At 36.2% G+C, this 18,367-nt stretch overlaps 1 long non-coding RNA gene across 2 annotated transcripts in view; it reads right to left on the bottom strand.

Moving 5' to 3' along the window:
- The window catches only part of LOC123595917, a 79,849-nt gene that overhangs the window by 33,154 nt on the left and 28,328 nt on the right, over positions 1-18,367 (bottom strand). The window lies entirely within an intron of this gene.

The raw sequence follows: 18,367 nt of genomic DNA, 5'->3' as shown, positions 1-18,367 counted from the left end.
AGATCAGTCACGAGTCTTATAGGTCTCCCTTTATATGTGAGGGCACGTTTATCCCTTGCTGCTTTCAGAATTTTCTCTTTATCCTTGTATTTTGCCAGTTTCACTATGATATGTCGTGCAGAAGATCGATTCAAGTTACGTCTGAAGGGAGTTCTCTGTGCCTCTTGGATTTCAATGCCTTTTTCCTGCCCCAGTTCAGGGAAGTTCTCAGCTATTATTTCTTCAAGTACACCTTTAGCACCTTTCCCTCTCTCTTCCTCCTCTGGAATACCAATTATGTGTAGATTATTTCTCTTTAGTGCATCACTTAGTTCTCTAATTTTCCCCTCATACTCCTGGATTTTTTAATCTCTCTTTGTCTCAGCTTCCTCTTTTTCCATAATTTTATCTTCTAGTTCACCTATTCTCTCCTCTGCCTCTTCAATCCGAGCCGTGGTCATTTCCATTTTATTTTGCATCTCATTTAAAGCATTTTTCAGCTCCTCCTGACTGTTCCTTAGTCCCTTGATCTCTGTAGCAAGAGATTCTCTGCTGTCCTCTATACTGTTTTCAAGCCCAGCGATTAATTTTATGACTATTATATAAATTCACTTTCTGTTATATTATATAAATCCTTTTTGATCAGTTCATTAGCTGTTGTTATTTCCTGGAGATTCTTTTGAGGGGAATTCTTCCGTTTCGTAATTTTGGATAGTCCCTGGAGCGGTGCGGACCTGCAGGGCACTTCCCCTGTGCTGTGGTGTATAACTGGAGTTGGTGGGCGGAGCCGCAGTCAGACCTGATGTCTGCCCCCAGCCCACCGCTGGGGCCACAAACATACTGGTGTGTGCCTTTTCTTCCCCTCTCCTAGGGGCAGGATTCACTGTGGGGTGGCGTGGCCCATCTGGGCTACTTGCACACTGCCAGGCTTGTGGTGCTAGGGATCTGGCATATTAGCTGGGGTGGATCGGCAAGGTGCACAGGGGCGGGAGGGGCAGGCTCACCTCACTTTTCCTTCCGAGATCTGCTTCGGGAGGGGCCCTGCGGCACCAGGAGGGAGTCAGACCTGCCGAGGGATGGATCTGCAGAAGCACAGCGTTGGGTGTTTGCATGGTGCAAACAAGTTCCCTGGCAGGAACTGGTTCCCTTTGGGATTTTGGCTGGGGGATGGGCGAGGGAGATGGCCCTGGCAAGCACCTTTGTTCCCCACCAAGCTGAGCTCTGTCCTCTGGGGCTCAACAACTCTCCCTCCCGTTGTCCTCCAGCCCTCCCGTTCTCCGAGCAGAGCTGTTAGCTTATAACCTTCCAGATGTCAAGTCCTGCTTGCTGTCGGAACACACTCCATCCAGCCCCTCTGCTTTTGCCAGCCAGACTCGGGGGCTCTGCTTGGCCGGTGGGCCGCCACTCCGCCCCGGCTCCCGCCTGCCAGTCCGTGGAGTGCACACCGCCTCTCCACCTTTCCTACCCTCTTCCGTGGGCCTCTCGTCTGCGCTTGGCTCCGGAGACTCCATTCTGCTAGTCTTCTGGCAGTTTTCTGGGTTATTTAGGCAGGTGCAGGTGGAATCTAAGTGATCAGCAGGACGCGCAGTGAACCCAGTGTCCTCCTATGCCGCCATCTTCCCAGGATCCTCCCATTCTCATTTTTTTAAGTGCCAAATATGAAGCCAATCCTACATAAATCCTGTTACCTTGCAGAGAGTGCAACAATCTTCATTACCATATACTCCCATAAATCACATGGGATTGCATGGTAGGAACAGCATAGCTGGGCCTTTAATTCTCTTTTTGTGTGTGCATGTGAGTGTGCGCTGACACATGTATATGAGGAAAAGAGAGAAAGAGAAATGGGGCTGACATCCACCTTATAAAGTCCTTTCAAGTAAAAGTAACTAGTGTTATAAGTGTTCAATGCTATGTTTTTCTTCAGAAACAATGTAGTATTTACAGGCTAGCACAATGCCTACCACAGAGTACCTATCCCGTAAGTGTTTGTGTAAGAGAAAAGGAATAAAAGGATAAGGAAGCAGAAAGTAAGAAAGAAGAAAAGGGAAGGGAAAAGGAAAGAAAAATGACCAGAAATGTTTTCAGATCAGTCTGACCAGCTGAAAGGTCAGCTCTGTGTGCTTTTCACATGGGATATGGCTCAAAGAGTATTGGTGGGAAAACTGTAGCTATTATCACATAGTTCCCTGGTGAATTATATGAGCCAAGTGAAGATCCAAAAGGTCCCCGAACTGGTCAATGGCAGAGCTAGACCTAAATTCCAAGTATCCAAGTTCCTAAATGCTTTGAGACACTAAGGTGAAAGTTTATGTATTACACACCATCTAACCCTTTCCAAGAGCCTCCCACCAATCTGATGTGGTATCAGAGGGCAAGACATCAAATATCAATTCTAATTGTTTCCATTAGACAGTTATACTGAGTTGATTTCAAATATAAAAACAACTGAACTATTTCTGTCTCTTCAATTTCCACCATTTTTCCCTCATAATTCAGGAAACTTTCTGAATTCACAGACTTCAGTTCTCTTGAGTTAGAAACAGCTCTTTACTTCCACGAGGTGCTTCACAGATGTGTCTTGCGACCCTTTCAGCTTTGCTGTTTACTGCTAACCACAGTGTTCTCCCCAATCAGCAAGTCTTTGTAATGTGTTAAACCATTAGGGTGACTGAACTGGGTTACAGAGTGAACTGAAGTGGATATAGAAAAAAAAATTAGTGTCACAAGTCATTTGCATCCATTATTCTAATGGATTTTAAAACAATGAAATTATTTCTTATCAAAGCATATTGAAAATGTGTGCAGTTTAGAAGCCATTTGATTTTCATATACTCTATATTTTAACATTTAACAATGTGACAGTCTAAAAATGGCACATTGTCACAGTTGAAAACCACTTTAGAAATTCTGAGATACTAAGTTAAGTGTGGGGTAGGCCACATACAATTATCTTTGGAATTTCAGGGCAATATTGGTTCTCAAGGACTTTGATGACAATATAGTGATCATATGACCCATATAACTGTTCTTTTCTCAAAATGTTTTTCTTAAAGTGTAAACTTCTTATGAATGTATTTTCAAACCAAAAGTTTACAATTGAGGCCACATTGATTAAAGACAGTTAAATACTAGATTCTAATTCTCTAGTGTTTAGCCAACCTATAGGTTTCAAGTTTTTTTATTTTCACATGTCTGTTTATCTCCTCAAAGTGAAACTTCAAAAATACTTCACTCTTCATGAATTCAAGAAATGAAACTTCCCTAGGGTCACTGAGAAGGGGAGAAAATAAGTTCTAGAAAGCAAGACCAAATGATACAAGGAAACTCAATAAAGGAAAGACTAAAATAGAGAATGATAGAATTTAAGGAATAAGAATGCTGAAAAAGATTGAATTTGAAAATAATAAATTAAAATAAGTGAACATTAGTATGTTTTTTTAATCTGAAGTGGGGAGAGGGGCAGAGGAAGAGAGAGAGAGAACCCCAAGCATGCTCCACACTCAGTGCAGAGCCCTACATGGGGCTCGATCCCATGACCCTGGGATCATGATCTGAGCCAAAATCAAGAGTCAGATGCTTAACCAACTGAGCCACTCAGGCACCCCAGTTTATATGTATGTGTGTGTGTGTGTGTATATATATATATATATATATATATATATATATATATATATATATATAAAGAAACAAATTAGAAAATACAGAATAGGGGCACCTGGGTGGCTCAGTCAGTTGAGCATCCTACTTCAGCTCAGGTCATGATCTCACAGTTTGTGAGTTTGAGCCCCACATCGGGCTCTGTGCTGACAGCTCAGAACCTGGAGCCTGCTTTGGATTCTGTGTCTCCCTCTCTCTCTACCTCTTTCCCGCTCACACTCTGTCTCTCTCTCTCTCTCTCTCTCTCTCTCTCTGTCTCAAAAATAAACATAAAAAAAAAAGAAAATACAGAATAGAAATACAAACATGGAGGAATCCTGAGAACAAAGTACTACTAAGCTACCAATTGTATCACTCTTGTGAACCACATTGAAAACTTCCCACCTTACCCCTGTGTATTATATTTGAATGGATCTGTCCATCCCTTGAAGTCCCCAAACCAACCTCAGTGCACAAATTTGAGAAGCCATAACATTTGATCTTTGGCAAAGTGATGGCCAGCTGATCCTTCCTTACTTATATAATTACTATATTCCTAAGTCAATACCCTAATATAAGCCCATCCAGCCATTTATATTCACTATACATTCGTCCAGATTCTGCTGGGTACTTATCTTCTGTAACAGTCTTTTACTACCCCTCTCCAATCCCATCTACTATGTACCCCGGAACTTGCATTCCATGATTAACAAACTTCCCAAAATCTTTCACCCCTTGAATGAATTTTCCTTTTATTACATGGTTTTAACTGAAACCTTTGTTTACCACTTGAAGTAGACATTACTAATGATCATCAACATTTCCTATTTTCTTCTCCTCCCTGAATGTTTATGTATGGGTACCCCCTTGAAGTTAGGTATAGACCATGTAATTTTTGCGGTCCAGTGAAATGTGAATCAAAGAGACATTGCATTTCTTTGGATGAGCATTTAAAAGCCAGTATGTGACTCTCTCTATTCTCTTCCTTTAGTGTGGCATTTGTGGAAACTTATCTTGATGTTCAGGTTACATAACATGAAAACATGCAGGAATACTGAGCCACCCCATGAAGCACAGCTGTCCTAGAGAGTCACTCAACCTGACAGTGAGTTTTCTGTGCTAAACTCTTGTTATGTAAAACCTAAGACCTAGATGTTGTGTGTTTCAGCAGCATAACCTAGCCTATCCTGACTAATACACTCTTGAATAAAAATATCTTATTGAGTTCTCTCATGAGCAGTGTGTTCATTTATGTATTCATAAATGCCTCAGAATTGAGATCCCAAATCTACCATCCCCTCCCTCCTCCTCGTATACCACACTCATTTGAGAATCATGCCATTTGATGACACAAGCCCTAGAATTTCATCTCTTACATGACCTATATTCAACTTGGATGCTTTCAGTGTTCATATGTATCATCAATTCACCAATTTATCCAATCAGTTGTTTCACTGTCCCACTTCAGTGATCTCAATACCATTTCATCCTCACATTCCATAAGTGTACACACATATTTTCATCACCTGGATCAGGGTTTCCACTGATAATGGATTCATTTATCTCACTTTCTAAACACAGCCTCTTACCCTCCAAGTTCATTCACTTAATCATTTCCTATGATACCAATTCTTTAATCTCATCAGCACTCCTAAGATACTGACCTTTATCTTTTATCTTTTACCTTTTTATCATAGTGACTATTGACCCTATGGGCTTTTTTTTTTTTGTCCTTAGTAATTCTAATTTTTATAATTTTGCAAATATTCTCAGTGTCCTTTGTTTTCCTTTCCTTCCTTATGCCCCCACCCCAAAACACTTTACATTGAATTAACAAAAATGTCTGTCTTCTCTGTATCTTCACCTTAGAAAATATCTATAACTGGATAAACTGATTCAAGTATAAATTTGTGCTCACCAACATCAACTGGATCCTCCTTCACTGCTTAGAAATATTAATGTTCTTTTTAACTCACTCTTTCATTCTTCACAAAAGTTCACCATTCTCCTGAAATCTCAACTTGACCCTTTCTTATTTTTATCATACAAATGATAAGAAGAGAACCCCCCCATGTTCCCAAACAAAAAACCTACAAAGTATAAGCATTAATAATCAGTCATCCTTTTCTTTGTCATTTACTCTGTTGCTTTTCTCTCCTCCTCCTTGTATCTCCAAACTCTCCCTTTTCTAACTCCTCCTTAGCATTTAACTATGATCACAATTCTTTCCTACTTTATAATTACCTAACCACTAAAATTATCTCTTATAATTCCACCTAAATTACTTTCATCCATGTCTTGAGTGCTGCTAAATGCAACAAACTTCATCATCCAACAGTATTTTTATACAGGTGACCACTTTTTTTCTTGGCTTCAATTGTCCCACACTTTCTTGATTTTCCTTTAATATTTCTGCCTGTGTTATCTCAGCCCAGTTTACAAAATCATCTTCTACTTCCAGTTCTTTAATTGTCAATATACATGTAGATTTCATTCTGAATGCAAAATTTCTTAATCCACACACTCTTTCTGGGTGGTCACATTATACATTAATGACCTCTACTATCTACATAGATTATATGTTAATGGTTAACAAATACTTACCTAGAGAACAGACCTCACTCCTAAGCCCCCTCTAACTGCTTACTACACAGCTCCATGCAGGTGTCTCATAGGAATATCATATACAACCTAAACAGATTAAACTTCTGGAACAAACCAAAATGATCCAAGAAACAAAAAATAGAGCATGTTAAGTCATAAGGAATTTTCAGGTTGATGGTTAAGGAAGTGCATAAGATGAATCTGTGCAACAAAGAGAGGTCAGCCTACCCAACTGAAATGGGAAGACAGAGGCAGAAGGAAAGGTCTCCAAGATGAAAATGAAACTGGTAAAATATGAACTGTGTTTAAAGAACTTTAGAAGAAGGCTTTATAAATAAAGTGCAGATTAATTACCAAAGAATACACAGAAAATGAGATAAATTCCAACATTAGAAAGTAACTCCAGGAAAAGCAAAAAATTAATAAGAAATATAATTATAGAATAGTTTTTGAGTCATCAGTATATAATGGTTATGTTATTATAAAAATGTAAATACTGAATGTTGATATAAGCAAATATTGTAACATAACTATATTGAATAAATGAAAGAAATAGAAGGCTAATAAATAATATGTAAATCTGAATAATCAAGAAATATCAATATAAACAGAGGGCATTTCTCAGAATAATTAACTAAAAAGATGTGAGCATGGCTATCAAAAGGTAGTAGAAACCAGGAGAGAAGAGAATAAGGCACATGACCATTATTAAATACTAGTCTTCTCGGAGTGCCTGGGTGGCTTAGTCGGTTAAGTGTCCAACTTTGACTCAGGTCATGATTTCACAGTTCATGAGTTCAAGCCCAGCATCAGGCTCTATGCCGAGCACTTGGAGCCTGGAGCCTGCTTCAGATTCTGTGTCTCCCTCTCTCTCTCTCTCTCTCTCTGCCCATCCTCTGCTTGTGCTCTGTCTCTCTGTCTCTCAAAAATAAATAAATGTTAAAATTTTTTTTAAAAATATTAGCCTACTAGGTTTACTTGTTAAATAATGTACAGGTACTATTTTGATAAAAATTTTTAAGTGGTAATAAAATTTTAAAACTATGTGTCTTGCTTTTGTCTAGATGCAGGTGGCATGAGGTACAAATCATTGCCTAGGTAGGAAAAAATAAAATACTAGAAAAAAAGTAACTAAGTTGATAAAAAGGAGATTGTAGCACATTGGTGCATATAAAGTAAGAGAGCATTTGGTTGGTTGATTGGGTAGTTTGGAAAACTAGGAAACAAGAAACAAAATAAACATCTACATAGGAAATTGTTGCTAAACTCCTTGACAGTAAATAATATGTATAATTTTCTTTGTTTACAGTAAGTAGTCTGAAACTAATACGAAATCAAATATATTTTGAAAAATATATTATGAAAAGAGATATATTTTACATTAATAAAATATATGAAAAGTAGTTGAAAGGACATTTAGAGCAAACTTTAATAATGATGAACCCCTATAATGATAACTGAAAACTTATTTTCTGAATGCTTTGAAAGTGTTGGGATGGAAGATAAACTACCATTGCAATATAAAATGTAAAATGCCCAGTTAAATTTTAATTTCAGAAAAGCAACAGACTTCTATCTTGATGTCCCAAACACTGCATGAACTTAGTTAGCCACAGCAATTAGACAAGAAAAAGAAACAAGAAGTATCAATATTGGTAAAGAAGTTAAACTGTCACTATTTGTAGATGACATGACACTATGCAAGGAAAATCCTAAAGATTCAACCAAAAAAACTAATAAACAAATTCAGTAAAGTGGCAGGATACAAAATTAACTCAGAAATTAGTACTGTTTCTACATGCTAACAACTAAGTCACAGAAAGAGAAATTTAAAAAACACCATTTACAATTGCACTAAAAGTAATAAAATACCTAAGAATAAACCTAACAAAAGAGGCAAAAGACTTTTACTCTGAAAACTATAAAACACTGATGAAATAAATTGAAGATGACACAAACAAATAAAAAGATGTCCCATGTTTACAGATTGGAAGAATTAATATTATCAAAATGTTCATATTAACTAAAGCAATCTATAGATTCAATGCAATTGCTATCAATATACCAACAGCATTTTTTGCAAAACTAGAACAAATACTAAAATTTGCATGGAACCACAGAAGATCCCAAATAGTCAAAGAAATCCTGAGAAAAAAGAACAAAGCTGGAAGTATAACAATTCCATATTTCAAGACGGAATACTATACAGTTGTAGTATAGTTGTAGTTATCAAAACAGTATGATGGCACAAAAATAGACACATGGACCAACAGAACAGGGTAGAGATCATGGAAATATACCCACAAATATATGTCGAATTAATCTCTGACAAGGGAGATGATAATATACAATGAGGAAAACTAGTCTTTTTAATAAATGGTGCTGTAAAAACTGGACAATTATATGTAAAAAAGAATGAAACTGAAGTGCTTTTTAACACCATATACAAAAATAAACTGAGAGTAGATTGAAGACCTAAATTTGACACCTGAATCCACAAAAATCCTAGGAGAGAATACAGATGGTAATCTCTGACATCAGCCATAGCAACATTTTTCTAGATACATCCCCTAAGGCAAGGAAAACTATTTTGCCCCTAAGGCAAAAATAAACTATTAGGACTACATCTAAATAAAAAGCTTTTGCACAGCAAACAAAAACATCAACAAAACAAAAAGACAATCTACTGAATGGGAGAAGATACTTGCAAATGATATATCTGATAAGGAGTTAATATCCTAAATAGATAATACATACAACTTGACATAAAAAAAAAAAAAAAAAGAAATCTGATTAAAAAATGGGCAGAGGACCTGAGTCAACATTTTTCCAAAGAAGACACACAAATGGCCAACAGACACATGAAAAGATGCTCAACATCATCACTCACCATCAGGGAAATGCAAGTCAAAAACCACAATGAGACCATCTCACATCTGTCAGAATGGTTAAAATCGAGAAAACAAGAAACAACAAGTGTTGTCAAGGAAGTAGAGAAAAAGAAACCCTCATGCACTGATGGTGGAAATGTAAATCAGTACAGCTACTATGAAAAACAATATGGAAATTTCTCAAAAAAATTACAAATGGAATTACCACATGATCTAGTAATTCTACTACTGGATATTTACCCAGGGCAAATGAAAACACTAACTCTGAAAGATATATGTATCCTTATGTTTATTGCAGCATTATTTACAATAGTCAAGATATGGGAGCAACCTAAGTGTCCATCAATAGACAAATGGATAAGGAAAATGTGGTAGATATATACAATGGAATATTACACAGTCATAAAAAAGGCTGAGACTATGCCATTTCAGACAACATGGATTGGACCTAGAGGGTATTGTACTAAGTAAAATAAGTCAGACTGAGAAAGACAAATACCATATGATTCCACTCATAAATGGAATCTAAAAAAATAAACAAACAAAAAGCAGAATCAGAACTATAAAACAGAGAAGCGATGGTTGCCAGAGGGGAGGATGGTAAGGGGTTGGGCCAAACAGGTGAAAGGGAGAGGAAAATACAGGCCTCCAGTTATGAAATGAATAAGTCACAGAAATAATAATCAGGGCATAAGGAATACAGTCAATGATATTGTAATAACAATGTAATGGGACAGATGATAGTTATACTTGTGGTGAGCATAGCATAATGTATAAACCCACCAAATCATTAAGTTTTACACCTGAAACTAATGTAACAAATAAAAATAAATAACTTTAAAATACCCAAAAAAATTATTTGTTGTTTACCTAAAATTTAAATTTAACTGATAATCCTATATTGCTATTTGCTAAATATGGCAACCCAGGTATAAATCAATTGTTAAAGACCTGAAAGATAAATACAAAATACAAACATTCTGGGCAAAAGTAAGAAATTATAATTGCTAAAGTTTTTAAAGTTCACTTAATAACCTAAAATGAAGAACAGGGTGACAAACATTCTAAAGGAAATACCCTGATATAAGAGTTCCCCTTACTCTTGGTGAACACCAAAAAACAGTTTGTTTTTATATAGTGATGGTAGTTTTCCTGACTGGATGAACGTCATCATGAGGCCAACTTCCTGTCTCATATTCAAAGGAATCAACTTTCTCCCTAATAGACACATCTAAGTTTCTAGCAAAGAGCAATTTAGAATAGAGAGGGGAAAAAAAAAAAACTTACTACCTGATCCTTTATAGAAAAAAGTTTGCCAACTGTTACTCTGAAGGCTACTTTGACCAGCAGAACACAAAAGAATTAGGAAACAAGAAAGTCTGAGCAGGCCTAAAACTAACTCTTCTTTCAATAGCCAAAGTTTCAATCTGAGTTCTCATCAGATTGAGAAGACATCAAAGTTAGAATGAGTTAATTGGTGATTATTAAAAGCATTTACAGAGGGCCACCTGGCTGGCTCAGTTGGTAGAGTTGGCTGACTCAGGGTTGTGAGTTTGAGCCCCACATTGAGTGTGGAGCCTACTTAAAGTAAAATTTTTTTTTAATTTATTTAAAAAAACATTTGCAGATTAAAGAGTTTATTTCAGATCATCTTTCTTCAAGTGACATTTTCTCTTATTTTTAGTATCTACTACTTTAATTATTTGATTTTATTAAAAATGTATTCAACTAGATCATACACTCTTTTCAAGTCTTCATTTGGTCTTTCTTGGCAAAGAACCTGCTCTTGAGTTCATTTTCAAGACACTTACCTGGCTGCAGTGGCTGACACAAAACCATAGGTCAAATGGTCTTGGAATGGAAATGATGGGTAAGATTTAAAGAAATTACAAATCCAACATATTTCAATAATAGCAAGCATCATATTATATAAGAATTATAATTTATATTTTCATTTTTAACTATTGAGTCGATTTGAGCTTTTGTAAAAACATAGCCTTGGTACTGGAAATTATAAAGCTGTTTATAGGATGAAAGTTGCTCGCTTGCTCAAAAAAATTTTTTCTTATGAAATCTTTTCACTGAAATGTCTTAGGTAAAGAGAAAAATCTGTTTTCTACCAAGTTGCACAGATGTAGATGCATCTTTAAAAATTCCTATACAGGGGTGCCTGAGTGGCTCAGTTAAGCATCTGACTTTGGCTCAGGTCATGATCTTATGGGTCATGGGTTCAAGCCCCACATCTAACAGTGCAGAACCTGTTTGGGATTCTCTCTCTCCCTCTCCCTCTCTCTCTCTCTCTCTCTCTCTCTCTCTCTCTCTGCTCCTCCCAACTCATGCTTTATCTCTGTCTCTCTCTCAAAATAAATAAACTGTTAAAAATAATAATAAATTAATTAAATACATAAAAATTCCTATACAATAAAAATGGATTTATTTTCTTCCATACATTTACCACGAACTTACTTTCTCATTAAAATATGAAATATGCCAAAGGAGGAAACATTTTAGGTTCTAATTAACTTCTTTAAGTTAAATAGTATAACTTTAAATTATTTCTTGGAGTCAAAGGCTTTGCCTTTTCTCCTTGTAAGAAAAACATAATTATCAATAAGTACATCAATTTTAAAAGCTTAAGTGTTTTTACATAAACGTTTTTTAAATGCTCACCTTTTTACTTGTTTGAAAAGCTTTCTTGAGATATAATTAACATACAATCTGTCCATTGTAAGTATACAATTTGATATTTATTTACTACAGTAGTCACAGGGTTATGCAGCCACATCACAATCTAATTTTAGATCAAGTTTGTCTCCTTCAAAAACAAAACAAAACAAAAAATGCCTTTGCCCTTATTCCCCTCCTCCCCACTCCATCCCAGCCTTCGGCAACCACTTACCCATTTTCAGTCCCTGTAGATTTACCAGTGGTGGACAGTTTATATAAATAGGATCATACAACATGAGGTCTTTGTGACTGACTTTTTCACTTAGCATGTTTTCAAGTTTTATCTATTCTGTAGCATGTATCAGTACCTCATTTCTTTTTATTACTGAGTAATATTCCATTACATGTTTCTACCACATTTTCCTTTGCCATTCACCAGTGAATGCACATTTGGCTTATTTCTACTTTTGGCTATTTTGAGTAATGTTGTTCTGAGCTTTTGTGTACAGGTTTGTGTGTGAGTGTGTGTGTGTGTGTGTGTGTGTAGATATATGTTTTTATCTATCTTGGGTAGATACTTAAAAGTAGAACTGCTAGGGCATATGAAAACTCTGTGCTTAATATTTTGAGGAAATGCCAAGCTTTTTAAATTCCAACTAGCAACATAAAAGAGTTCCAGTTTCTGATGTTCTTAATAATATTTGCAATTGTCTTTTTTTATTAGATCTATCTATTGAATATGAATTATTACCTCACTGGGGTTTTGATTTGCAGGTCTGTAATGATCAATGATGCTGAGCATCATTTCAAGTGCGTACTGGTTATGAATCTTCTTTGAAGAAATGACTATTCAAATTCTATGTCGTTTTTCTTAAATTGAGTTATTGAGTGTTTTCATCATTGAATTATAATATAGATAGATAAAATACAAGTGCCTTATCAGACATATGACGTGCAAAAATTTTCTCTCATTTTGTGGATTATCTTTTCACTTCTTTGATACACTGATTTCAGCACAAAAGTTTTAAATTTTGATGTATCCAATTTACCTGTTTTTTTTTCTTTTGTAGCTTATATTCTTGCTGTTGTATATAAGAAAACATTGCCTAAAGCAAAATCATGAAGATTTTTTTCTTCTAAGAGTTTTAAAGCATTAATTCTTACATTTAGGTTTATAATCCATTTTGTACTATTTTTGGACATAGTATGAGGTAGGGATCTAACTTCATTCTTCTAATTTGATATTCATTTTCCCAGTACTATTTGCTGAAACATTATTCTTTCCTGACTGACTTGTCTTAGCACCCTGGTCAAAAACCAAGTGATTGTAAATGCGAATTTCTCTCTGGAATCTCAATGCTATACCATTGATCTATATGTCTGTCCATATACCAGTACCACACTGTCTTGAGTACTATAGGCTTGTGGTAAGCTTTTAAATCATCAACTGTGAATTCTCCCATACTCCTTTTCAAAATTGTTTTGGCTATTCAGGTTCTCTTACATTTTCATAAGATTATTAGGATCAGATTGGAGTGGAGCTCTTGCCCTTTGAGCAGTGGCTAGGTAGAAAAAGGGACATCCAATTCTGTCTGGGAGGGATGAGAAATGGCAACCTGTCCCTCCAGAAGTGAAACTTTAACCCTAGACTGGGAGCTAGAGGAAGTTAAAGCCTTAATTTTTTATCATTTTCATCAATAAATTGTTGTTTCTTAAGAAGAGAGTCTACCAACATCCATATTCTGCCATTCTAAAAGTCCCTGCCCCCTTTGCATAAACTTTAAAAATCTACTTGATTATAACTTTGCTTTGAGTTGAGGAGTAGCTGGTATTATTCCCATTTTTCAAATAAGATGAAACAGGTTAAATGTAGAAATGGAAATTGTATAGCAAAAACTAGAATACATGTCCCCCAACCAACAGGTCTCATCAGTTCAAGCTGCCTCTGTGGTAGAGTAAGTCTGGAGAAAGAGTTCAATGAATTTCATTTACTTTCTAAAATCCTGTGATCCTGTGTTTTTATTCTGCCATGGAAATGTTCAAGAACTTTGCAAACATGGCCAGAACTAGCCAGGTAGCAATTTTATCAAATATTTTGTCAAAGGTGTAACACTTTACATGTTTAGAAAGACTCCTCCTTAAGAGAATATGTCAGAAACAGATAAATTAGTAGTAATCAACTAAGTTGAAGAGATAGGAAAGATTTCTAATGGTTTTTCTGTTGGATACATGTTACAATTAAAAGAAAGCAATGACAGAAAATCACAGATGCATATAGACAGCTAAACTCATAGGGCAACCTACTACTTGGAGAAAAATTATAGGGTCAATCCAAGACAAAACTGTGATATAGGCAATTTTTCTTCTTCAATGCCTTTTTCCTTTTGCTCTGATAACAATTCCATTTCCCCAGCTCCAAGTGTTTGATGAATTTGTATTCTTCTCCATGATCTCAAAACGCATGGCAGCCATTTGAACGTTACCTATTTAAGTTATCCACATCCCTACTTAAGCTTGAATTAAAGACTACAGTTTCATCTTTGGCATTTTGGGCATCATCAAGGGAATAAGAGAGAGCTTTTGGAATACACTGAAGCCGTCTCCCCTTAGAGCTGAAACCACTCACATGTGGGTGGTTTCCACTCTACTTACGCATAAGGATTGCTCTACAAGAAAGATACCATTTCTGTTTGTATAACAGAATCACTCTCCTGAATTTACAGCTTCAATCCCCCTATCAGTCATTGTGACAGCACTTCACAGCAATACAACAGGAGAGATTGAAGACAAAGACAACTGGTCTGCCTACCAGTCAGATGTGATTACAGCTCTGAACATCAATGTTTAGACTTACAAGGCAATGTGTATCATCTTTATCACAATGTAAAATCAGATAAACTATTTGTTGTTCTTCATTATCTGGGGAAAGCCCAGAAGAGAACACATAGTGCCAACCATATTATGTGTCACCTTTCTTCCAATAAAAAGTAAAATTGGAAGACATAAATAAAAATTTACCAATTCAGCGGAGCAGAACTCTACTTCATTCTGCAATTAAACATTAGAGACCTATACGCTTCTATTTCAGTTCTTTGAATATAAGATCTATCTAAGAATACGGGGCAAAGGACCCTGACAATGCCTCTAAATTTGTTTCCATCTCTGGTCAAGTTCAATATCAGATAGGAAATATTGAAATGCAATAGAAAGTTGCCTTCACTTAGCATTTTATGACTCTTTCTGGAAGATTCAACCTAACAATCCTATTTGAAACCTACCTGCCTTATTATGTAAAAACCCCACAAAGAAGAAAATAAAGCTAGTGGAGGATAGAAATAGAGTCTGTAATGTAATTTGACTCAATCTATTGCCCATCTACCCAGGAATCTACTACAACTGTGTCACAAACAGAAGTGTTATAAGAAAGCATGGCGGTCTTTTAGAACTCCATGAGATATTTTATCTTCAAATTTCTAACGATATACTTTTCAATGTCAATGCAAGATAATTAGTTGACCATACATTATATACTTTTCTGACTTTTAAAGGTAATGGTACTGAATGACTAATGTGATATTTTGCATGTTTTAATAAATTTAAGTCAATTAAGTTTTTAGTCTAGTTTTATAATTGATAATTAGTACCACACTCCATATATTTGCTCAAGCTCAAAACCTAGGAGTCATCTTGTTTGTTCTCATGCCTATGCACCCACATCTAATCCATCAGTAAGTCCCGAGAGTTCAACCTTTAAAAAATACCACAAATACAGCACATATCACCACAGAGCCACCTTCATAACTCAGGCTATTCCAGGAACCTTTTATTGCTTCTCCTTGCTTCCACTTTTGTTGTGCTTCAGGCAATTTTCTACACAGTGAACATTTTAAAATAAAAATCAGATAGTTTCACTCCTTTGCTTAAAATCTGCCAATGTCTTTCTTCTTCTCAACTTATGCAAAAGAAAATTCAAACTCCTAATCATGGCCTAAATGCCTTATATATTTCAACCTCTCCCACTTCTATTCAAGCCACACTGGCTTCTTGCTCCTCTTTGATCATAGCCTTTGCATTAACAAAATGGGATTTATGTTTTACAAACTAAATACCACAGTGCTTTTGTGTGAAGTCATGTGCTATAGAATTCTTTTGTATGATACTCTCTTTGAACAACAACATCAAGTAACACTTCTTCAGGCATAAGTAGTACATAAAAGAGTGATAAGTCCTCTTATTAGATGATAGAAAAATGAATGAGAATCTCCTACAAATAAACAAAATCACCAAAGAGGAAAAATGTTATAAAACAACATTGAATGCATAATTCTGCATACCCACTGGCATCCAATTGGATCACAGAAGTTGTTTTTCAGAAGATATTAGTCTTGGCAATGAGTTTTCGTAACTGATTCCAAAAGCAAAAATAAACAAGTGGGATTACATCAAACTAAAAATAAATGAATTAATTAATTAATTAATACATAAATAAATTGGGGCGCCTGGGTGGCGCAGTCGGTTAAGCGTCCGACTTCAGCCAGGTCACGATCTCGCGGTCCGTGAGTTCGAGCCCCGCGTCGGGCTCTGGGCTGATGGCTCAGAGCCTGGAGCCTGTTTCCGATTCTGTGTCTCCCTCTCTCTCTGCCCCTCCCCCGTTCATGCTCTGTTTCTCTCTGTCCCAAAAATAAATAAACGTTGAAAAAAAAATTTAAAAAAAAAAAAAAAAAATACATAAATAAATAAATACATAAATCTGCACAACAAAGGAAACAATCAAATTGAAATGAAAATCAAATCAAAATGAAAAGTCAACCTACTAAATAAGATAAAATATTTATGAATCATATATCTGAGAAAGGGTGACTATCCAAATTATATAAAGAAACTCATACAACTCAATAGCAAAAAACACAACAACAACAACAACAACAAACCACAATCTCATTTAAAAAATGGGCAGAGGACCTGAACATTTTTCCAAAAAAAAACATACAGATAGTCAACAGCTTCCTCAAAAAACCTGAAAACAGAACCACCATATGATCCAGGAATCCCAATTCTGGGTATTTATTCAAAGAAAACATTAACTTGAAAAGATACATGTATCTTATGTCCACTGCAGCATTATAATAGCCAAGACATGGAAACAAACTGTGTCCACTGACAGATGAATAAAGAAAATGTGAGATACACACACACACACACACACACACACACACACACACACACACACACACTAGAATATTATTCAGCCATAAAGAAGAATGGAATCTTGCCATTTGTGACATTAATGCACTTTGAAGACATTATGCTAGGTGAAATAAGTCAGACAGAAAAAGAAAATACCATATAATCTCACTTATATGTGGAATCTAAAAACAAAAACAAAAACACCAAGCTCGTAGATACAGAGAACATAAAAAAACAAAATGGTGATAGCCAGAGGTGAAGGGTGGGCTGGGAGGTGAAATGGGTAAAGGAAGTCAAAAGGTGCAAACTTTCAGTTATAAAATAAATAAATCATGGCGATGTAATGTGCTGCATGGTGACTACAATTAATAATACTGTATTGCATATTTCAAAGTATTACCTATTTAAAAGTTGCTAAGAGAATAGATCTTAACAGTTCTCATTATGAGAAAAAATTCTGTAACTGTGTATGGTGATGAATGTTAGCTACATATTTTGTGGTAATAATTTTGCATTATATACAAGTATCAAATCATTATAATTTCTGTTTGGTTTTGAAGCAAAAAGTTTTATTATCAGAAGGGAAGCCTAATGAGAAGGCTGGAGAGCATTCCCAAATCTGCCTTCCAGATTTTTTATAATCATAGAGATTGACATTACATACAAATTGATGAAAAGGTCAGGAATATATGACTATTCATGAGTTCAACAGAAAAAACAGAACATACACATTGAGCAAACATATATGCAACAGACATCCTACTTTCACTTTGGGGTGGAAACTTACCATCAGAAAAAAGCAAAATTCAGGAGGTTATCTTAAAACAAGGAGATGGGGCTCTCAGCATAAACTGGATAGGGTCTTGGGCTCTTATTTCAGGTAAGGTACGCAGGGCCTTGGGGCACCTGGGTGGCTCAGTCAGTTAAGCAGCCAACTTGGGCTCAGGTCATGATCTCACAGTCCCCGAGTCTGAGCCCCCATTGCGCTCTGTGCTGACAGCTGGAAGCCTGGAGCCTGCTTCGGATTCTGTGTCTCCCTCTCTCTCTCTGCCCCTCCCCCACTCACACTGTGTCTCTCTCTCTCTTTCTGAAAAATAAAAATTAAAAAAATAAAAAAGGTATTTAGGGCCTTGCGTGTTCGTAGACTTGAGTCCTGGCTTATGCAGAGACAGCTAGTGTATTCGTTAGTGGGGTCAAGGAGGTGCCTATGGCCCTACTTGGAAAACCAGTGACACACTCCCCATAAATGCTGTGACAGAGTGCTGGGTGGGAAGCCATCCTCAGTTTGAATGAAATACCGCAAACCTTTGTCCAGGATCCCCACCAGAATCTCACACTGAAAACTGGAGAAAATGTGCTTCACCTCCGGCAGGGGAGGGGAAAAGTAATAGGCCCAAAGT

This window comes from Leopardus geoffroyi, chromosome B1 (assembly GCF_018350155.1).
Source record: "Leopardus geoffroyi isolate Oge1 chromosome B1, O.geoffroyi_Oge1_pat1.0, whole genome shotgun sequence".
Lineage (NCBI taxonomy): Eukaryota > Metazoa > Chordata > Mammalia > Carnivora > Felidae > Leopardus > Leopardus geoffroyi.
Note: the sequence above shows the minus strand (reverse complement) of the source record. Positions and strands in the feature narration are given on the sequence as shown.